At 51.4% G+C, this 15,691-nt stretch overlaps 1 protein-coding gene across 6 annotated transcripts in view; it reads right to left on the bottom strand.

The window, feature by feature from the left end:
* The window catches only part of LOC129641115 (uncharacterized), a 94,605-nt gene extending 84,182 nt beyond the window's left edge, over positions 1–10,423 (bottom strand). The window contains exon 1 of one of the 6 annotated variants that reach the window (XR_008709081.1): positions 10,079–10,423. The gene's annotated coding sequence lies outside the window, so the exon portion shown is untranslated. Of the gene's footprint in view, positions 1–9,770; positions 9,915–10,078 lie in introns of those variants that run through there. The other 5 variants (XR_008709066.1, XR_008709083.1, XR_008709084.1 and 2 more) reach the window with 5 other exon arrangements.
* Between the last annotated feature and the right edge of the window lie 5,268 nt (positions 10,424–15,691).

Below are 15,691 nucleotides of genomic sequence, written 5' to 3'. Positions count from 1 at the left end.
TTTGTCTGCGAAATGCTTACACATCAGGAGATGGCTCCGAGTTGGGTCTCCACACACAAGAACATGCATGCAAAGGACAAGCCTGCACAGCCCATCTGCCCCCCTTCCCCACAGCCAGCAGCATTTCCAAGTGACCTCCTAAGGCCTTCCCCAAACTACAGGGGCACCTCTGGGTTTCCTGTTTCCCTCACTTCGAACACTTTTCTTTAAAAAAAAAAAAAAAATCCCGCACACTTCTTGATAGAATGCCACAGTGGAAGGAAAACAGGCCTTCAATATTTAAACCTCCCTGTGCCAAACACTTGGAGCTTGGTTTGGTTTTGTTTTGTGTTGAATTACACCACCACATAATTTAAACTGGTTACAAGTTCTAATCATTCAGTTCCAAAATACCAAACTTTTATTGCACAAGGTCCCCTTGAAAAGGCCCACGCAGCAGGACAGCCACAGATTCGGCCATGAAAGGGCAGCAAGATGCCCTCCCCCCTTCTTTGCTGCCTGGGCGGCCACCAGGGTTTGAAATCCATGCACCCTACTAAGTTTCTAGGGTGCAATTCGTGGACCCTTCCCTTTCCCATCCCAGCAGGTGCTCCAGGGCCCGCTGGCCTACAAAGTGCCAGAAGCAGGGCTGGGCCAGCCAGCCAAGATTCAGGGTTCTGTCCCTTGGACTTCCAGCGGACCCTAGGCTGCTTGGGAAACCCGCGCAGACTCGGAGATTTTTCAGCAGAGGGCTGGAGCGGTAAAGGCCTTGACCCCAAAGGCGAGGCCTTTCTGCGACCGCCAGGTGGGGGAGCTCCGAGAATGTGCCAACAGAGGGCGGAATACGTGGTTCCCTGCTCCACGCAGTCCCAGTGCCCTGACCCGTGGTCCGCACCCCTCCGCTGCGCCCACTGGATGCCGATCCTTGGGGACCCAGGAGCGCACGAAATGGGCGTGCCCAGCCGCAATGGCGACCCCCGAGAGCACAACTGGGAAGCCCTCCCCCACCCCCGCCAGGAGCCGACCCCAGCCGAGACCGGACCCCGCCCCTGCCGCGCTCCCGTTGCCTTCCCAGCCGCAGTGGGGACCCCGGAGAACACAACTGAGACCGCCCCCCACCCCCTCCCGACCGGAACCCCGACCCACGCCGCCAGGGTTCGCCCCACTCCTGGCGCGGCGCGCTGCTCACCTTCACCGGGGGCTCCCGGTGAGCCCCGCCCCCACGCCCGGTTCCAGGAGAGGCTCTGGCTACTGCCGCCAGTTCAAACACGAGGACAATACATCCACCCCACAGGGACAATCCAAGCTGTCTATGATTTAGGGATCAAACGAGGACTACAGAAAGGCAAGGTGACCTGACCTAGGAGGGCCATGAGAGTCTATAGAACCAGACAAAGTTGGTTACCAAGGAAACTTTTTTCCTTGGAACCGGGAAAGCTGGTTCTTTGCATATGCAATGACCAACAATTAGCTTGTTACCCAAGCCTGCCTCGCTGCCACCCCACCCCCACCCCCACCCCCATCCCCCACTCCCCAGGAGACCGGCTCAAAGAAATATTTTAAATCTCAGGCGGAAAACTGGAAGATGTCTTGTCTGTCTCTCTGGATTTAGGTATGTGTCAGTGTGAGCCTTGTGGTTTTTGATAATATTGCTCAAGTTCTGAGTTCTGATTTCAATGGTCTCAAGACAAGGCAGCGCTTCCAAATCAAACTGCTGGAAATACAAGAAAACATTGACCTAAATGAACGTCAGAGTCCCGTGAACTGGGAACTAGTCAATATGAAATATCTAGTATTTTTGGTTTTGCTCCTCCACTATAGACATGTCTAAGAGTCAACAACATTAAGCACAACATGTTCATAGTGCCTAGGTTTCCTTTGAGGTAAAAATTGCTCTATTGTTATATCTGTCACAAGCCTGTCAGCAAGAAAGGACCTGGAAACGACAACATCAAAAGAAAAAAACGTAAATGTGATAGGAGCTTTTAGACAAACTCTTAACAATGATTATACTCTAAAATATCTGCCTCTCATAGTCTTGACTGAAGGCAGAGGAGAAGGGGACGACAGAGGACAAAATGGTTGGATGGCATCACTGACCTGATGGAGATGAGTTTGAGCAAGCCCCTGGACTTGGTGACGGACACGGAAGCCTGGCATCCTGCAGGCCACCGGGTCCCAAAGAGTCAGACACGACTGAGCAACTGAACTGAACTGAACTGAAAAACGTTTCTCCAGGTGTTTTGGTTCCCCGAGTTTCTATCCTTGTGCTAAACTAAGTGACGACAGTGTATTTCATAGCTAGGTCATTTCCAAAGAAATGAAAGTTCTGAAACACTCACGACTTGAACGGACCTCCCTTTTACACAGAAACAAAAGAGATTTTTGACTCTCCATGAATAGTGTCTGGCACCTTCCTGACATGTTAAATGTAAGAAAGCAATTGTTTTGTTTTGTTCTCTTCTGTTCTTGTTGGTGGGGGGTGGCGCGCTATATCGAATGCCAGTATAAAAGTCAGTTCTTGGTTGCTGAAGGGAAATGTATGACTTGTTATTACAAGAAGGTATGTGGAATGCAATGGCACTTGAGGAAGGAAAACGAAGTAGTTCTGTCTTACAGGTGGCAGTTTCAGGATGGGAGAAGCAAAGGAATGGGTACAGAATGGGATAAGGAGGTGGTAGGGAAAGTGGACCCCCAGAAAAGAGTTCTGTGCCTAGCACAAGTTTTCTTGAGATGTGGAACTGCCTTTGCTAATGGAGTTTCAGTTTCTTTACCTCCTAAGTGATCTCTTCTAGGTGGACCTAGAACAGAAATCTTTGGTTAGCTTTGGCTACGTGGAGAAGTAGTGTTTCACGGTGACATATGTGATCCTACCTGACTGTTCTCAACCCTTTTGATATCGATGCACTGCTTCTGCTGCTGCTGCTGCTGCCGCCGCCGCCGCCGCCGCTAAGTCGTTTCAGTCGTGTCCGACTCTGTGCGACCCCGTAGACGGCAGCCCACCAGGCCCCGCAGTTCCTGGGGTTCTCTAGGCAAGAACACTGGAGTGGGTTGCCATTTCCACCTCCCATGCATGAAAGTGAAAAGTGAACGTGAAGTCGCTCAGTGGTGTCCAACTCTTAGCGACCCCATGGACTGCAGCCTACCAGGCTCCCCCGTCCATGGGATTTTCCACACAAGAGTACTGGAGTGGGGTGCCATTGCCTTCTCCCATATCTATGCACAAGCCTGCCTAAATAATTGACTTCTAGCTAGCTTTGGGATGCCAATGACCATCCACCCTTACCAGGCAACAGAGAAGAGAAAACACTTACCACAGGAGGTCCTGGTAAGGAACAAGGAACTAACAAGCTCCCACCAACCAGGATTCTGCAGAGGTCAACAAGAGGTCAGGAAGAGATGGCAGACTGCAGTCCAGAGGTCCTAGCGACTTCCATCTTGCAGCAGAGACCCAGCATAGTCCAAACGAATTCAATGTTGCAACAAATCAATAAACAAATAAAAGGACAGAAGTTCTTTGCACACATGACTGAGATTAGGGGTGAGGCAGTACATGTATGTGCCCGGAAAATCCTAAAGTATAAGAAAGGAAAGAAATTAAAGACAACTATCAAGCTGTCCAAACTGATAAAAACGAATGATTACACAGTGTTCTCTGTATACATTAGCAGATAATAATCTGAAAAGGAAATTAAAAAAATTCCCTTTCAATAATGTCAACATGAATACCACACTTTGCCATGGATGTAACGACGATGACAAGACCGGCACGCTGGAACTTATACACCCTGGCTGAAAACTATCCTGAATACATGGACAGATATTCCATAACGATGGAAAGACTTAGGATGGCAATCCCATGGAATGCATCTTCAATCTGAAATGAAGATTCGATATGAGTTGATCGCTCAGAGCTTTTGTGCCATCAACTGTTATTAAAGTATAAAAGAGATAGAGAAAGCTGCTGACTTAGACTTGAGGCGGGGTGTACGCCCTGCTGGGCTCTAGCCAGATATTCTACAGGCACTAGCAGTCAGCTAAGGAAAGAAAGGCACTGTCTCAGGGAATGGCACCAGGCCCCTCCCCCACGACATGCCTTGAGGTCACATTGGCAGCAGGTGAGTCCTCCGGGGCCAAAAACTGATTGACATGAATCTTGAAGAAAGGCAGTATTCCAGGCAACTATATCATTTCCTTAACATAGATGAGGAGAACAAGGTAGGGGGAAAACATACTGTTTTGTTCAAGTCGTTTCTGAGCCTATTGGGGGAACCGACCTGAAGCCAGAGTCCAGCGGAAATCCATAGGATATGTACATCGCTTAAGACAAACATTTCCTTAGGAACAAAGGCATTGCTTAGCTCAAGGTTTGTCTGCGAAATGCTTACACATCAGGAGATGGCTCCGAGTTGGGTTTCCACACACAAGAACATGCATGCAAAGGACAAGCCTGCACAGCCCATCTGCCCCCCTCCCCCACAGCCAGCAGCATTTCCAAGTGACCTCCTAAGGCCTTCCCCAAACTACAGGGGCACCTCTGGGTTTCCTGTTTCCCTCACTTCGAACACTTTTCTTTAAAAAAAAAAAAAAAAAATCCCGCACACTTCTTGATAGAATGCCACAGTGGAAGGAAAACAGGCCTTCAATATTTAAACCTCCCTGTGCCAAACACTTGGAGCTTGGTTTGGTTTTGTTTTGTGTGGAATTACACCACCACATAATTTAAACTGGTTACAAGTTCTAATCATTCAGTTCCAAAATACCAAACTTTTATTGCACAAGGTCCCCTTGAAAAGGCCCACGCAGCAGGACAGCCACAGATTCGGCCATGAAAGGGCAGCAAGATGCCCTCCCCCCTTCTTTGCTGCCTGGGCGGCCACCAGGGTTTGAAATCCATGCACCCTACTAAGTTTCTAGGGTGCAATTCGTGGACCCTTCCCTTTCCCATCCCAGCAGGTGCTCCAGGGCCCGCTGGCCTACAAAGTGCCAGAAGCAGGGCTGGGCCAGCCAGCCAAGATTCAGGGTTCTGTCCCTTGGACTTCCAGCGGACCCTAGGCTGCTTGGGAAACCCGCGCAGACTCGGAGATTTTTCAGCAGAGGGGTGGAGCGGTAAAGGCCTTGACCCCAAAGGCGAGGCCTTTCTGCGACCGCCAGGTGGGGGAGCTCCGAGAATGTGCCAACAGAGGGCGGAATACGTGGTTCCCTGCTCCACGCAGTCCCAGTGCCCTGACCCGTGGTCCGCACCCCTCCGCTGCGCCCACTGGATGCCGATCCTTGGGGACCCAGGAGCGCACGAAATGGGCGTGCCCAGCCGCAATGGCGACCCCCGAGAGCACAACTGGGAAGCCCTCCCCCACCCCCGCCAGGAGCCGACCCCAGCCGAGACCGGACCCCGCCCCTGCCGCGCTCCCGTTGCCTTCCCAGCCGCAGTGGGGACCCCGGAGAACACAACTGAGACCGCCCCCCACCCCCTCCCGACCGGAACCCCGACCCACGCCGCCAGGGTTCGCCCCACTCCTGGCGCGGCGCGCTGCTCACCTTCACCGGGGGCTCCCGGTGAGCCCCGCCCCCACGCCCGGTTCCAGGAGAGGCTCTGGCTACTGCCGCCAGTTCAAACACGAGGACAATACATCCACCCCACAGGGACAATCCAAGCTGTCTATGATTTAGGGATCAAACGAGGACTACAGAAAGGCAAGGTGACCTGACCTAGGAGGGCCATGAGAGTCTATAGAACCAGACAAAGTTGGTTACCAAGGAAACTTTTTTCCTTGGAACCGGGAAAGCTGGTTCTTTGCATATGCAATGACCAACAATTAGCTTGTTACCCAAGCCTGCCTCGCTGCCACCCCCACCCCCACCTCCACCCCCATCCCCCACTCCCCAGGAGACCGGCTCAAAGAAATATTTTAAATCTCAGGCGGAAAACTGGAAGATGTCTTGTCTGTCTCTCTGGATTTAGGTATGTGTCAGTGTGAGCCTTGTGGTTTTTGATAATATTGCTCAAGTTCTGAGTTCTGATTTCAATGGTCTCAAGACAAGGCAGCCCTTCCAAATCAAACTGCTGGAAATACAAGAAAACATTGACCTAAATGAACGTCCGAGTCCCGTGAACTGGGAACTAGTCAATATGAAATATCTAGTATTTTTGGTTTTGCTCCTCCACTATAGACATGTCTAAGAGTCAACAACATTAAGCACAACATGTTCATAGTGCCTAGGTTTCCTTTGAGGTAAAAATTGCTCTATTGTCATATCTCTCACAAGCCTGTCAGCAAGAAAGTACCTGGAAACGACAACAACAAAAGTAAAAAATGTAAATGTGATATGAGCTTTTAGACAAACCCTTAACAATAATTATACTCCAAAATATCTGCCTCTCATAGTCTTGATTGAAGGCAGAGGAGAAGGGGAGGACATAGGATAAGATGTTTGGATGGCTTCACTGACTCGATGGACATGAGTTTGAGCAAGCCCCTGGAGTTGCTGAGGGACTCGGAAGCCTGGCATCCTGCAGGCCACCGGGTCCCAAAGAGTCAGACACGTCTGAGCAACTGAACTGAACTGAACTGAAAAACGTTTCTCCAGGTGTTTTGGTTCCCCGAGTTTCTATCCTTGGGCTAAACTAAGTGACGACAGTGTATTTCATAGCTAGGTCATTTCCAAAGTAATGAAAGTTCTGAAAGGACCTCCCTTTTACACAGAAACAAAAGAGATTTTTGACTCTCCATGAATCTTGTCTGGCACCATCCTGACATGTTAAATGTAAGAAAGCAATTGTTGTGTTTTGTTTTGTTCTATTCTTGGGGGTGGGGGAAGGGAGTGCGCTATATCGAACGCCAATATAAAAGTCAGTTCTTGGTTGCTGAAGTGAAATGTATGACTTGTTTTTATAAGAAGGTATGTGGAATGCATTGACACTTGAGGAAGGAAAACGAAGTAGTTCTGTCTTACAGGTGGAAGTTTCAGGATGGGAGAAGCAAAGGAATGGGTACAGAATGGGATAAGGAGGTTGTAGCGAAAGTGGACCCCCAGAAAAGGGTTCTGTGCCTAGCAGAAGTTTTCTTGAGATGTGGAACTGCCTTTGCTAATGGAGTTTCAGTTTCTTTACCTCTTAAGTGATGTCTTCTAGGTTGACCTAGAACAGAAATCTTTGGTTAGCTTTGGCTAAGTGGAGAAGTAGTGTTTCACGGTGACATATGTGATCCTACCTGACTGTTCGCAACCCTTTTGATATCGATGCACTGCTTCTGCTACTGCTGCTGCTGCCGCCGCCGCAGCCGCTGCTAATTCGTTTCAGTCGTGTCCGACTCTGTGCGACCTCGTAGATGGCAGCCCACCAGGTCCCGCAGTCCCTGGGTTTCTCTAGGCAAGAACACTGGAGTGGGTTGCCATTTCCTCCTCCCATGCATGAAAGTGAAAATGAACGTGAAGTCGCTCAGTGGTGTCCGACTCTTAGCGACCCCATGGACTGCAGCCTACCAGGCTGCTCTGTCCGTGGGATTTTCCACGCAAGAGTACTGGAGTGGGGTGCCATTGCCTTCTCCCATATCTATGCACAAGCCTGCCTAAATAATTGACTTCTAGCTAGCTTTGGGATGCCAATGACCATCCACCCTTACCAGGCAACAGAGAAGAGAAAACACTTACCACAGGAGGTCCTGGTAAGCAACAAGGAACTAACAAGCTCCCTCCAAGCAGGATTCTGCAGAGGTCAACAAGAGGTCAGTAAGAGATGGCAGACTGCAGTCCAGAGGTCCTAGCGACTTCCATCTTGCAGCAGAGACCCAGCATAGTCCAAACGAATTCAATGTTGCAAAAAATAAGGACAGAAGTCTTTGAGCACATGACTGAGTTTAGGGGTGAGGTAGTACATGTATGTGCCTGGAAAATCTTAAATATGAGAAAGGAAAGAAATGAAAGAAACTATCAAGCTGTCCAAACTGATAAAAGCGAATGATTACACAGTTTTCTCTGTATACATTAGCAGATAATAATCTGAAAAGGAATTTTAAAAAATTCCCTTTTAATAATGTCAACATGAATACAACACTTTGCCATGTATTAACGATGATGACAAGACTGGCACACTGGAAATTATACACCCTGGCTGAAAACTATCCTGAATACATGGACAGATATTCCATAATGATGGAAAGACTTAAGATGGCAATCACATGGAATGCATCTTCAATCTGAAATAAATATTCGATATGGTTTGATCGCTCAGAGCTTTTGTGTCATCAATTGTTATTAAAGTATAAAAGAGATAGAGAAAGCTGCTGACTTAGTCTTGAGGCTGGATGTACACCCTGCTGGGTTCTAGCCAGGTATTCTACAGGCACTAGCAGTCAGCTAAGGAAAGAAAGGCACTGTCTCAGGTAATTGCAGCAGGCCCCTCCCCCACGATATGCCTTGAGATAACATTGGCAGCAGGTGAGTCATCCCGGGCCAAAATTTGATAGACCTGAATCTTGAAGAAAGGCAGTATTCAAGGCAAATATATCATTTCCTTAATATAGATAAGGAGAACAAGCTAGGAGGAAAACATACTGTTTTTTTCAAGTTGCTTCTGAGCCTTTTGGGGGAACCGACCTGAAGCCAGAGTCTAGCGGAAATACATAGGATATTTATATCACTTAAGACAAACATTTCCTCAGGAAAAAAAAAGCATTGCTTAGCTCAAGGTTTGTCTGCGAAATGCTTACACATCAGGAGATGGCTCGAGCTGGGTTTCCACACACAAGAACATGCATGCAAAGGACAAGCCTGCACAGCCAATCTGCCCCACCCCACAGCAAGCAGCATTTCCAAGTGACCTCCTTAGGCCTTCCCCAAACTACAGGGGCACCTCTGGGTTTCCTGTTTCCCTCACTTCAAACACTTTTCTTAAAAAAAAAAAAAATATCCCGCACACTTCTTGATAAATGCCACAGTGGAAGGAAAAAGGCCTTCAATATTAGGAACTCCATTTGAAAAACACTTGTAGCTTGGTTTTGTTTTAATTACACCACCACATAATTTAAACTTTTTACACGTTCTAATTATTCAGTTCCAAAACACCAAACTTTTCTTCCACAGGGTCCCCATGAAAAGGCCCACGCAGCAGGACAGCCACAGATTCTGACATGAAAGTGCAGCAAGGTACCCTCCCCCCTTCTTTGCTGCCTGGGCGGCCACCAGGGTTTGAAATCCATGCACCCTACTAAGTTTCTAGGGTGCAATCCGTGGACCCTTCCCTTTCCCATCCCAGTAGGTGCTCAAGGGCCCGCTGGCCTACAAAGTGCCAGAAGCAGGGCTGGGCCAGCCGGCCAGAGTTCAGGGTCCTGTCCCTTGGACTTCTAGCGGACACTAGGCTGCTTGGGAAACCCGCGCAGACTCGGAGATTTTTCAGCAAAGGGGTGGAGCGGTAAAGGCCTTGACCCCAAAGGCGAGGCCTTTCTGCGACCGCCAGGTTGGGGAGCTCCGAGAATGTACCAACAGACGGCGGAATACGTGGTTCCCTGCTCCACGCAGTCCCAGTGCCCTTACCAGTGGTCCGCAGCCCTCCGCTGCACCCACGGGATGGCGATCCTTGGGGACCCAGGAGCGGACGAAATGGGTGTTCCCAGCCTCAGTGGAGACCCCTGAGAGCACAACTGGGAAGCCCTCCCCATCCCCGCCAAGAGGCAACCCCGCCACAACCGGACCCCCTCCCCTCGCGCCAGGGTTCGCCCCGCCCCTGCCGCGCTCCCGGCGCGTTCCTAGCCGCAGTGGCGACCCCCGGGAGCACAACTGGGACCGACCCCCACCTACAGCCATCGTAATCTCCACCCGCGCAGCCGGAGTTTACCCCGCCCCGGTGCGGTCCCGGCGCGTTTCCAGCCGCAGTGGCCACTTCCGAGAGCACTACTGGGACTGCTTCCCACCCCCTCCCGACCGGAAAACGGCCCCGCGCCGCCCGGTTTCGCCCCGCCCCTGCCTCGCTCCCGGTACATTTCCAGCCGCAGTGGGGACCCCGGAGAGCACAACTGGGACCGCTTCCCACCCCCTCCCGACCGGAAACCCGCCCCGCGCCGCCCTGTTTCGCCCCGCCCCTGCCACGCTCCCGGTACCTTACCAATTTCTAGCGTTCACGCCCGGATAGGAGCAGGATGTAGGAGTGTGGGAGATGTGTCTGGAGCCTGACAGCCTCAGCTGCGCTCTGGCCTGCCCTTTGGACCTAGGAGCCAGGCCAACTTGCAGAGGGCTTATTGCCCTATTGTATGCAAACTACCAAGGCCTACCGCAAGGAGAGCTCTGTCGGAGGGAAGGGAAGTGCCCCAGGCTGCGTTCCCAAGCTGTTGCTAGGCAACCCAGACTCAGCGCTAAACGGAGGGAATCAGGGTCCTAGTGCCCCAGTCTTGGGGAGGGAGCTCCACAGCCAGAGTGTTCCTCCGTTTGTGCCCAGAAAGCGCCTGCCAGACTGGGCTTCCCTGGAGCTCTGTTGCAGAGCAGAGACGTGTGGATGTGTTTTGGGGCCTTGACTTGTGCGTTTGGGCTCCCTAGCACAGCCCCAGCGTAGGGGAACCAGCCCCTTAGCAAAGAGCTCCAGGCAGTGCTTTGTGCCCAGGCCTGGATGCCCAGTCCCAGCACGCGAGAGAGATGAGTTAGGCCGTTGGCGGGTTCTTGCAAGCCTGTATTGGAAAGGACCGAATGAGCTTCACACCGGCGGAGCTGCAGATCTGTGCCCAGGCGCGATAGGACAGAGCCCCTGTCGGGATGCTGCTCTGCCTGAGCGAGCCTCGCCAAGCCCTTCCCAGCTTCTAGCTTTCACGCAGGGGAAGGAACAGACTGCGGAAGTGGGGGAGACGTGACTGGCGGGCGCCTCACTGGCCTCAGCTCCGCTCTTCCCTTCCCTTTGCACCTATGATCCATGCCTCCTTGCAGAGGGCTTAGGTCCCGAAGGAGAGCTCTGTCAGAGGGAAGGGAAGCGCCCCAGGCTGCATTCCCAGCTGTTGCTTAGCCGCCCAGACTCAGCGCTGCACAGGGGGAATCAGGCTCTCTGTGCCCCTATGTTGGGCATGCAGCTTCACACACAGGTGTGTCTCCGTAGGAATCAAGAAAGTTCCTGACAGAGTGAGGTTCACTAGAGCTATACTAAAGAGCAAAGACTTGTCCATGTGGTCTTGCCTTCTCCTGTGCGTTTGGGTCTCCGGGCTCGCCCCCAGCTCCGTGGAAACAACCCCTGAGAAAATATCTTCAAGATCTGCTTTTCCCAGTGTCTGGGAACTGGGGTTCGTAGGAGGAGAGAAAAGCACGCCTCCATCGGGAACGAAAGGCAGCCAACCTGCCTGTGATTTGAAGCCTCTATTTGGAAGGAATGGGTTAGCTTCTCCTAAAGGAGACCTCCAGATCTGCTCAGAAGTCGGTAATTCCAGAGGCAGGGTGCTGGTTCCTGATTGCCCTTTGCTAGCCTTGCAAAGACATTCCTAGGTTCTAGAGTTATTTTCCATGAAGGAGCAGGCTTCGGGAATGTGTCAGACGGGACTGGCTCCTTATTGGCCTCAGCTCAGCTATTGCCTTTCCATTCAAACTAGGACAAGGGCCTACTTTATGAAGGGTAAGGGTCTTCTTCTTTGCCAACTGCCAAGGGCTACAGCAATGAGACCTCTGTCAAGGCGAGGGAAGCCTAAGAGGATGGATTCTCAAGCAGGTGCTTTGCCACAAAGCATCAGCACCCCACGGAGAGAATCAAGCTCCCTGTGCCCCAATGTTGGGAGTGTAGCTTCACACACAGAGTTGTCTCTATAGGAGCCAAGAATGTTCCTGAGAGATTAGGTTCACTAAACCTCTCCTACAGAGCATAGACCTGTCCATGTGGTTTTGCCTTCCCCTGTGAGTTGGGTCCCCGAGGTCCGCCACACATCCGGGGATACTGTGCCTGAGAAAAGATCTCCAGGAACCGCTTCACTGAGGCTGGGAAACGCTGTTCACAGGAAGTAAGGCAAGCGAATCTCCTGCAGAGAAAAAGAGGCCTTAGTGTCCCTGGAGGAGCAGGCTGCCAGAGTGTGTGAAACCTGACTGCTGCCTTACTGGCCTCAGCTCCGCCATTGCCTGTTCATCCGAGCTAGGACCCAGGCCTACTTGGAGAAGCGTTTGGGTGCGGATTTCTACAAAGTGCCAAGGGCTATAGCAGTGAGAATTCTCTCAGCGGTAAGGGAGAGCATTGTATGGATTCTCAAGCTGTTTTCTGAACGACAGCATCAAAATGAACAGAGAGAATCAGGCTCTCTGTCCCCCTATGTTAGGTATGCAGCTTCACACACAGAGGTGTCTCTATAGGAGCCAAGAATGCTCCTGAGAGATGAGGTTCACTAGAGGTCTGCTGCAGAGCATAGACGTCTCCATGTGGTCTTGCCTTCCCCTGTGGCTTTGGGTCTCCGGGCTCGGCCCCAGCTCCGTGGAAACAACCCCTGAGAAAATATCTTCAAGATCTACTTTTCCCAGAGGCTGGGAACTGGGGTTCATAGGAGGAGAGAAAAGCAAGCCTCCTTCGGGCACGAAAGGCAGCCAACCTGCCTGTGTTTTGAAGCCTCTATTTGGAAGGAATGGGTTAGCTTCTCCTAAAGGAAACCTCCAGATCTGCTCAGAAGTCGGTAATTCCAGAGGCAGGGTGCTGGTTCCTGACTGCCCTTTGCCAGCCTTGCAAAGACATCCCTAGATTCTAGAGTTATATTCCATGAAGGAGCAGGCATCGGGAATGTGTCAGACGGGACTGGCTCCTTATTGGCCTCAGCTCAGCTATTTCCTTTCCATTCAAACTAGGACAAGGGCCTACTTTATGAAGGGTAAGGGTCTTCTTCTTTGCCAACTGCCAAGGGCTACAGCAATGAGACCTCTATCAAGGCGAGGGAAGCCTAAGAGGATGGATTCTCAAGCAGGTGCTTTACTACAAAGCATCAGCACCCCACGGAGAGAATCAAGCTCCCTGTGCCCCAATGTTGGGAGTGTAGCTTCACACACAGAGTTGTCTCTATAGGAGCCAAGAATGTTCCTGAGAGATTAGGTTCACTAAACCTCTCCTACAGAGCATAGACCTGTCCATGTGGTTTTGCCTTCCCCTGTGAGTTGGGTCCCCGAGATCCGCCACACATCCGGGGAAACTGTGCCTGAGAAAAGATCTCCAGGAACCGCTTCGCTGAGGCTGGGAAACGCTGTTCACAGGAAGTAAGGCAAGCGAATCTCCTGCAGAGAAAAAGAGGCCTTACAGTCCCTGGAGGAGCAGGCTGCCAGAGTGTGTGAAACCTGACTGCTGCCTTACTGGCCTCAGCTCCGCCATTGCCTGTTCATCCGAGCTAGGACCCAGGCCTACTTGGAGAAGCGTTTGGGTGCGGATTTCTACAAAGTGCCAAGGGCTATAGCAGTGAGAATTCTCTCAGCGGTAAGGGAGAGCATTATGTGGATTCTCAAGCTGTTTTCTGAATGACAGCGTCAAAATGAAGAGAGAGAATCAGGCTCTCTGTGCCCCTATGTTAGTTACGCAGCTTCACACACAGAGGTGTCTCTATAGGAGCCAAGAATGTTCCTGAGAGATGAGGTTCACTAGAGGTTTGCTACAGAGCATAGACCTGTCCATATGGTTTTGCCTTGCCCTGTGAGTTGGGTCCCCGAGGTCCGCCCCAGCTCAGGGAAAGGAGCCCCTGAGAAAAGATCTCCTGGGACCGCTATTCCCCCAGGCTGGCAAACGCAGTTCACAGGAGGTAATGCAAGAGAGCCTCCTGCAGGGCACAACAGGCCTTACTGTCCCTGGACGATCAGGCTGCAAGAGTGTGTGAGACCTGACTGGTGCCTTACTGACCTCAGCTCCGCCATTGCATGTTCCTCCGAACTAGGACCCAGGCCTACTAGGAGAAGGGTTTGTGTATGGATTTCTAAATACTGCCAAGGGGTATAGCAATGAGAACTGTGTCACGGGTAAGGAAGGGCATTGTATGGATTTTCAAGCTGTTGTTTGAACGACAGCTTCAAAGCTGCACAGATAGAATCAGACTCTGTGTCTCCATGTTCGGTACACAGCTTCACAGACAGGGGTGTCTCCATAGGAAACAAGAACGTTCCTGACAGAGTGAGGTTCACTAGAGCTCTCCTAGAGAGCAAAGACTTGTCCATGTGGTTTTTCTTCCCCTGTGCGTTTGGGGCTCCAGGCTCGGCCCCAGCTCCGTGGAAACAAACCCTGAGAAAAGATCTTCAAGATCCGCTTTTCCCAGAGGCTGGGATGTGGGGTTCATAGGAGGCGGGAAAAGCAGGTCTCCTTCAGACAGCAAGAGGCAGCCAAGCGGCCTGCGTTTGGAAGCCCCTATTTGGAAGAATGGGTTAGCTTCTCCCAAAGGAGACCTCCAGATCTGCTCAGAAGTCGGTAATTCCAGAGGCAGTGTGCAGGGTCCTGACTGCCCTTTGCCAGACTTGCAAAGACATTCCTAGATTCTACCGTTATCTTCCTGAAGAAGCAGGCTTCAGGAATATGTCAGACTTGACTGGCGCCTTATTGGCCTCAGCTCAGCTATTGCCTTTCCATTCAAACTAGGACAAGGCCCTATTTTATGAAGGGTAAGGGTCTTCTTCTTTCCAAACTGCCGAGGGCTACAGCAATGAGACCTCCGTAAATGCGAGGGAAGTGTAAGCGGATGGATTCTCAAGAAGGTTCTTTGCCACCAAGCATCAGCACCCCACGGAGAGAATCAGGCTCCATTTGCCCCTATGTGGGGGTGTGTAGCTTCACACACAGTGGTGTCTCTACAGGAGCCAAGAATGTTCCTGAGAGATGAGGTTCACAAGAGCTCTCCTACAGAGTGCTCACCTATCCATGTGGTTTCGCCTTCCCCTGTGAGTTGGGTCCCCGAGGTCCGCCCCAGCTCCGGGAAAACAGCCCCTCAGGAAAGATCTCCAGGAACAGCTTTTCGCCCAGGCTGGGAAAAGCTGTTCACAGGAAGTAAGGCAAGTGAGCCTCCTGCAGAGAAAAAGAAGCCTTACTGTCCCTGGAGGAGCAGGCTGCCAGAGTGTGTGAAAACTGACTGGTGCCATACTGGTCTCAGCTCCGCCATTGCTTGTTCCTCCGAACTGGGACTCAGGCCTACTTGGAGAAGGGTTTAGGTGCAGATTTCTACAAACTGCCAAGGGCTACTGCAATGAGAACTCTCTCAGAGGTAAGAGCGAGAATTGTATGGATTCTCAAGCTGTTTTCTGAACGACAGCATTAAACCTTCACAGAGAGAATCAGGCTCTCTGCCGCCATGTTGGGTACGCAGTTTCACACACAGAGGTGTGCCCACAGGAGCCAAGAACGTTCGTCAAAGACTGAGGTTCACTAGAGCTCTCTTAGAGAGCAAAGACTTGTTCATGTGGTTTTGCCTTCCCCTGTACGTGTGGGTCTCCGGGCACAACCCCAGCTCCATGGAAACAACCCCTGAGCAAAGATCTCCAAGATCTGCTTTCCCCCCATGCTGGGAACCAGGGATCATAGGAGGCAGGAAAAGCAAGCCTCCTTCGGGCAAGAAGAGGCAGCCAACCGGCCTGTGTTTGGAAGCCTATATTTGCAAGGAATGGGTTAGCTTCTCCAGAACGAGACCTCCAGATCTGCTCAGAAGATAGATATTCCAGAGGCAGGGTCGAGGTTCCTGACTGCCCTTTGCCAGCCTTGCAAAGACATTCCTAGATTCTAGCGTTATTTTCCATGAAGGAGCAGGCATCGGGA

The sequence above is a fragment of the Bubalus kerabau genome, unplaced genomic scaffold, assembly GCF_029407905.1.
Source record: "Bubalus kerabau isolate K-KA32 ecotype Philippines breed swamp buffalo unplaced genomic scaffold, PCC_UOA_SB_1v2 scaffold_72, whole genome shotgun sequence".
NCBI lineage: Eukaryota > Metazoa > Chordata > Mammalia > Artiodactyla > Bovidae > Bubalus > Bubalus kerabau.
Note: the sequence above shows the minus strand (reverse complement) of the source record. Positions and strands in the feature narration are given on the sequence as shown.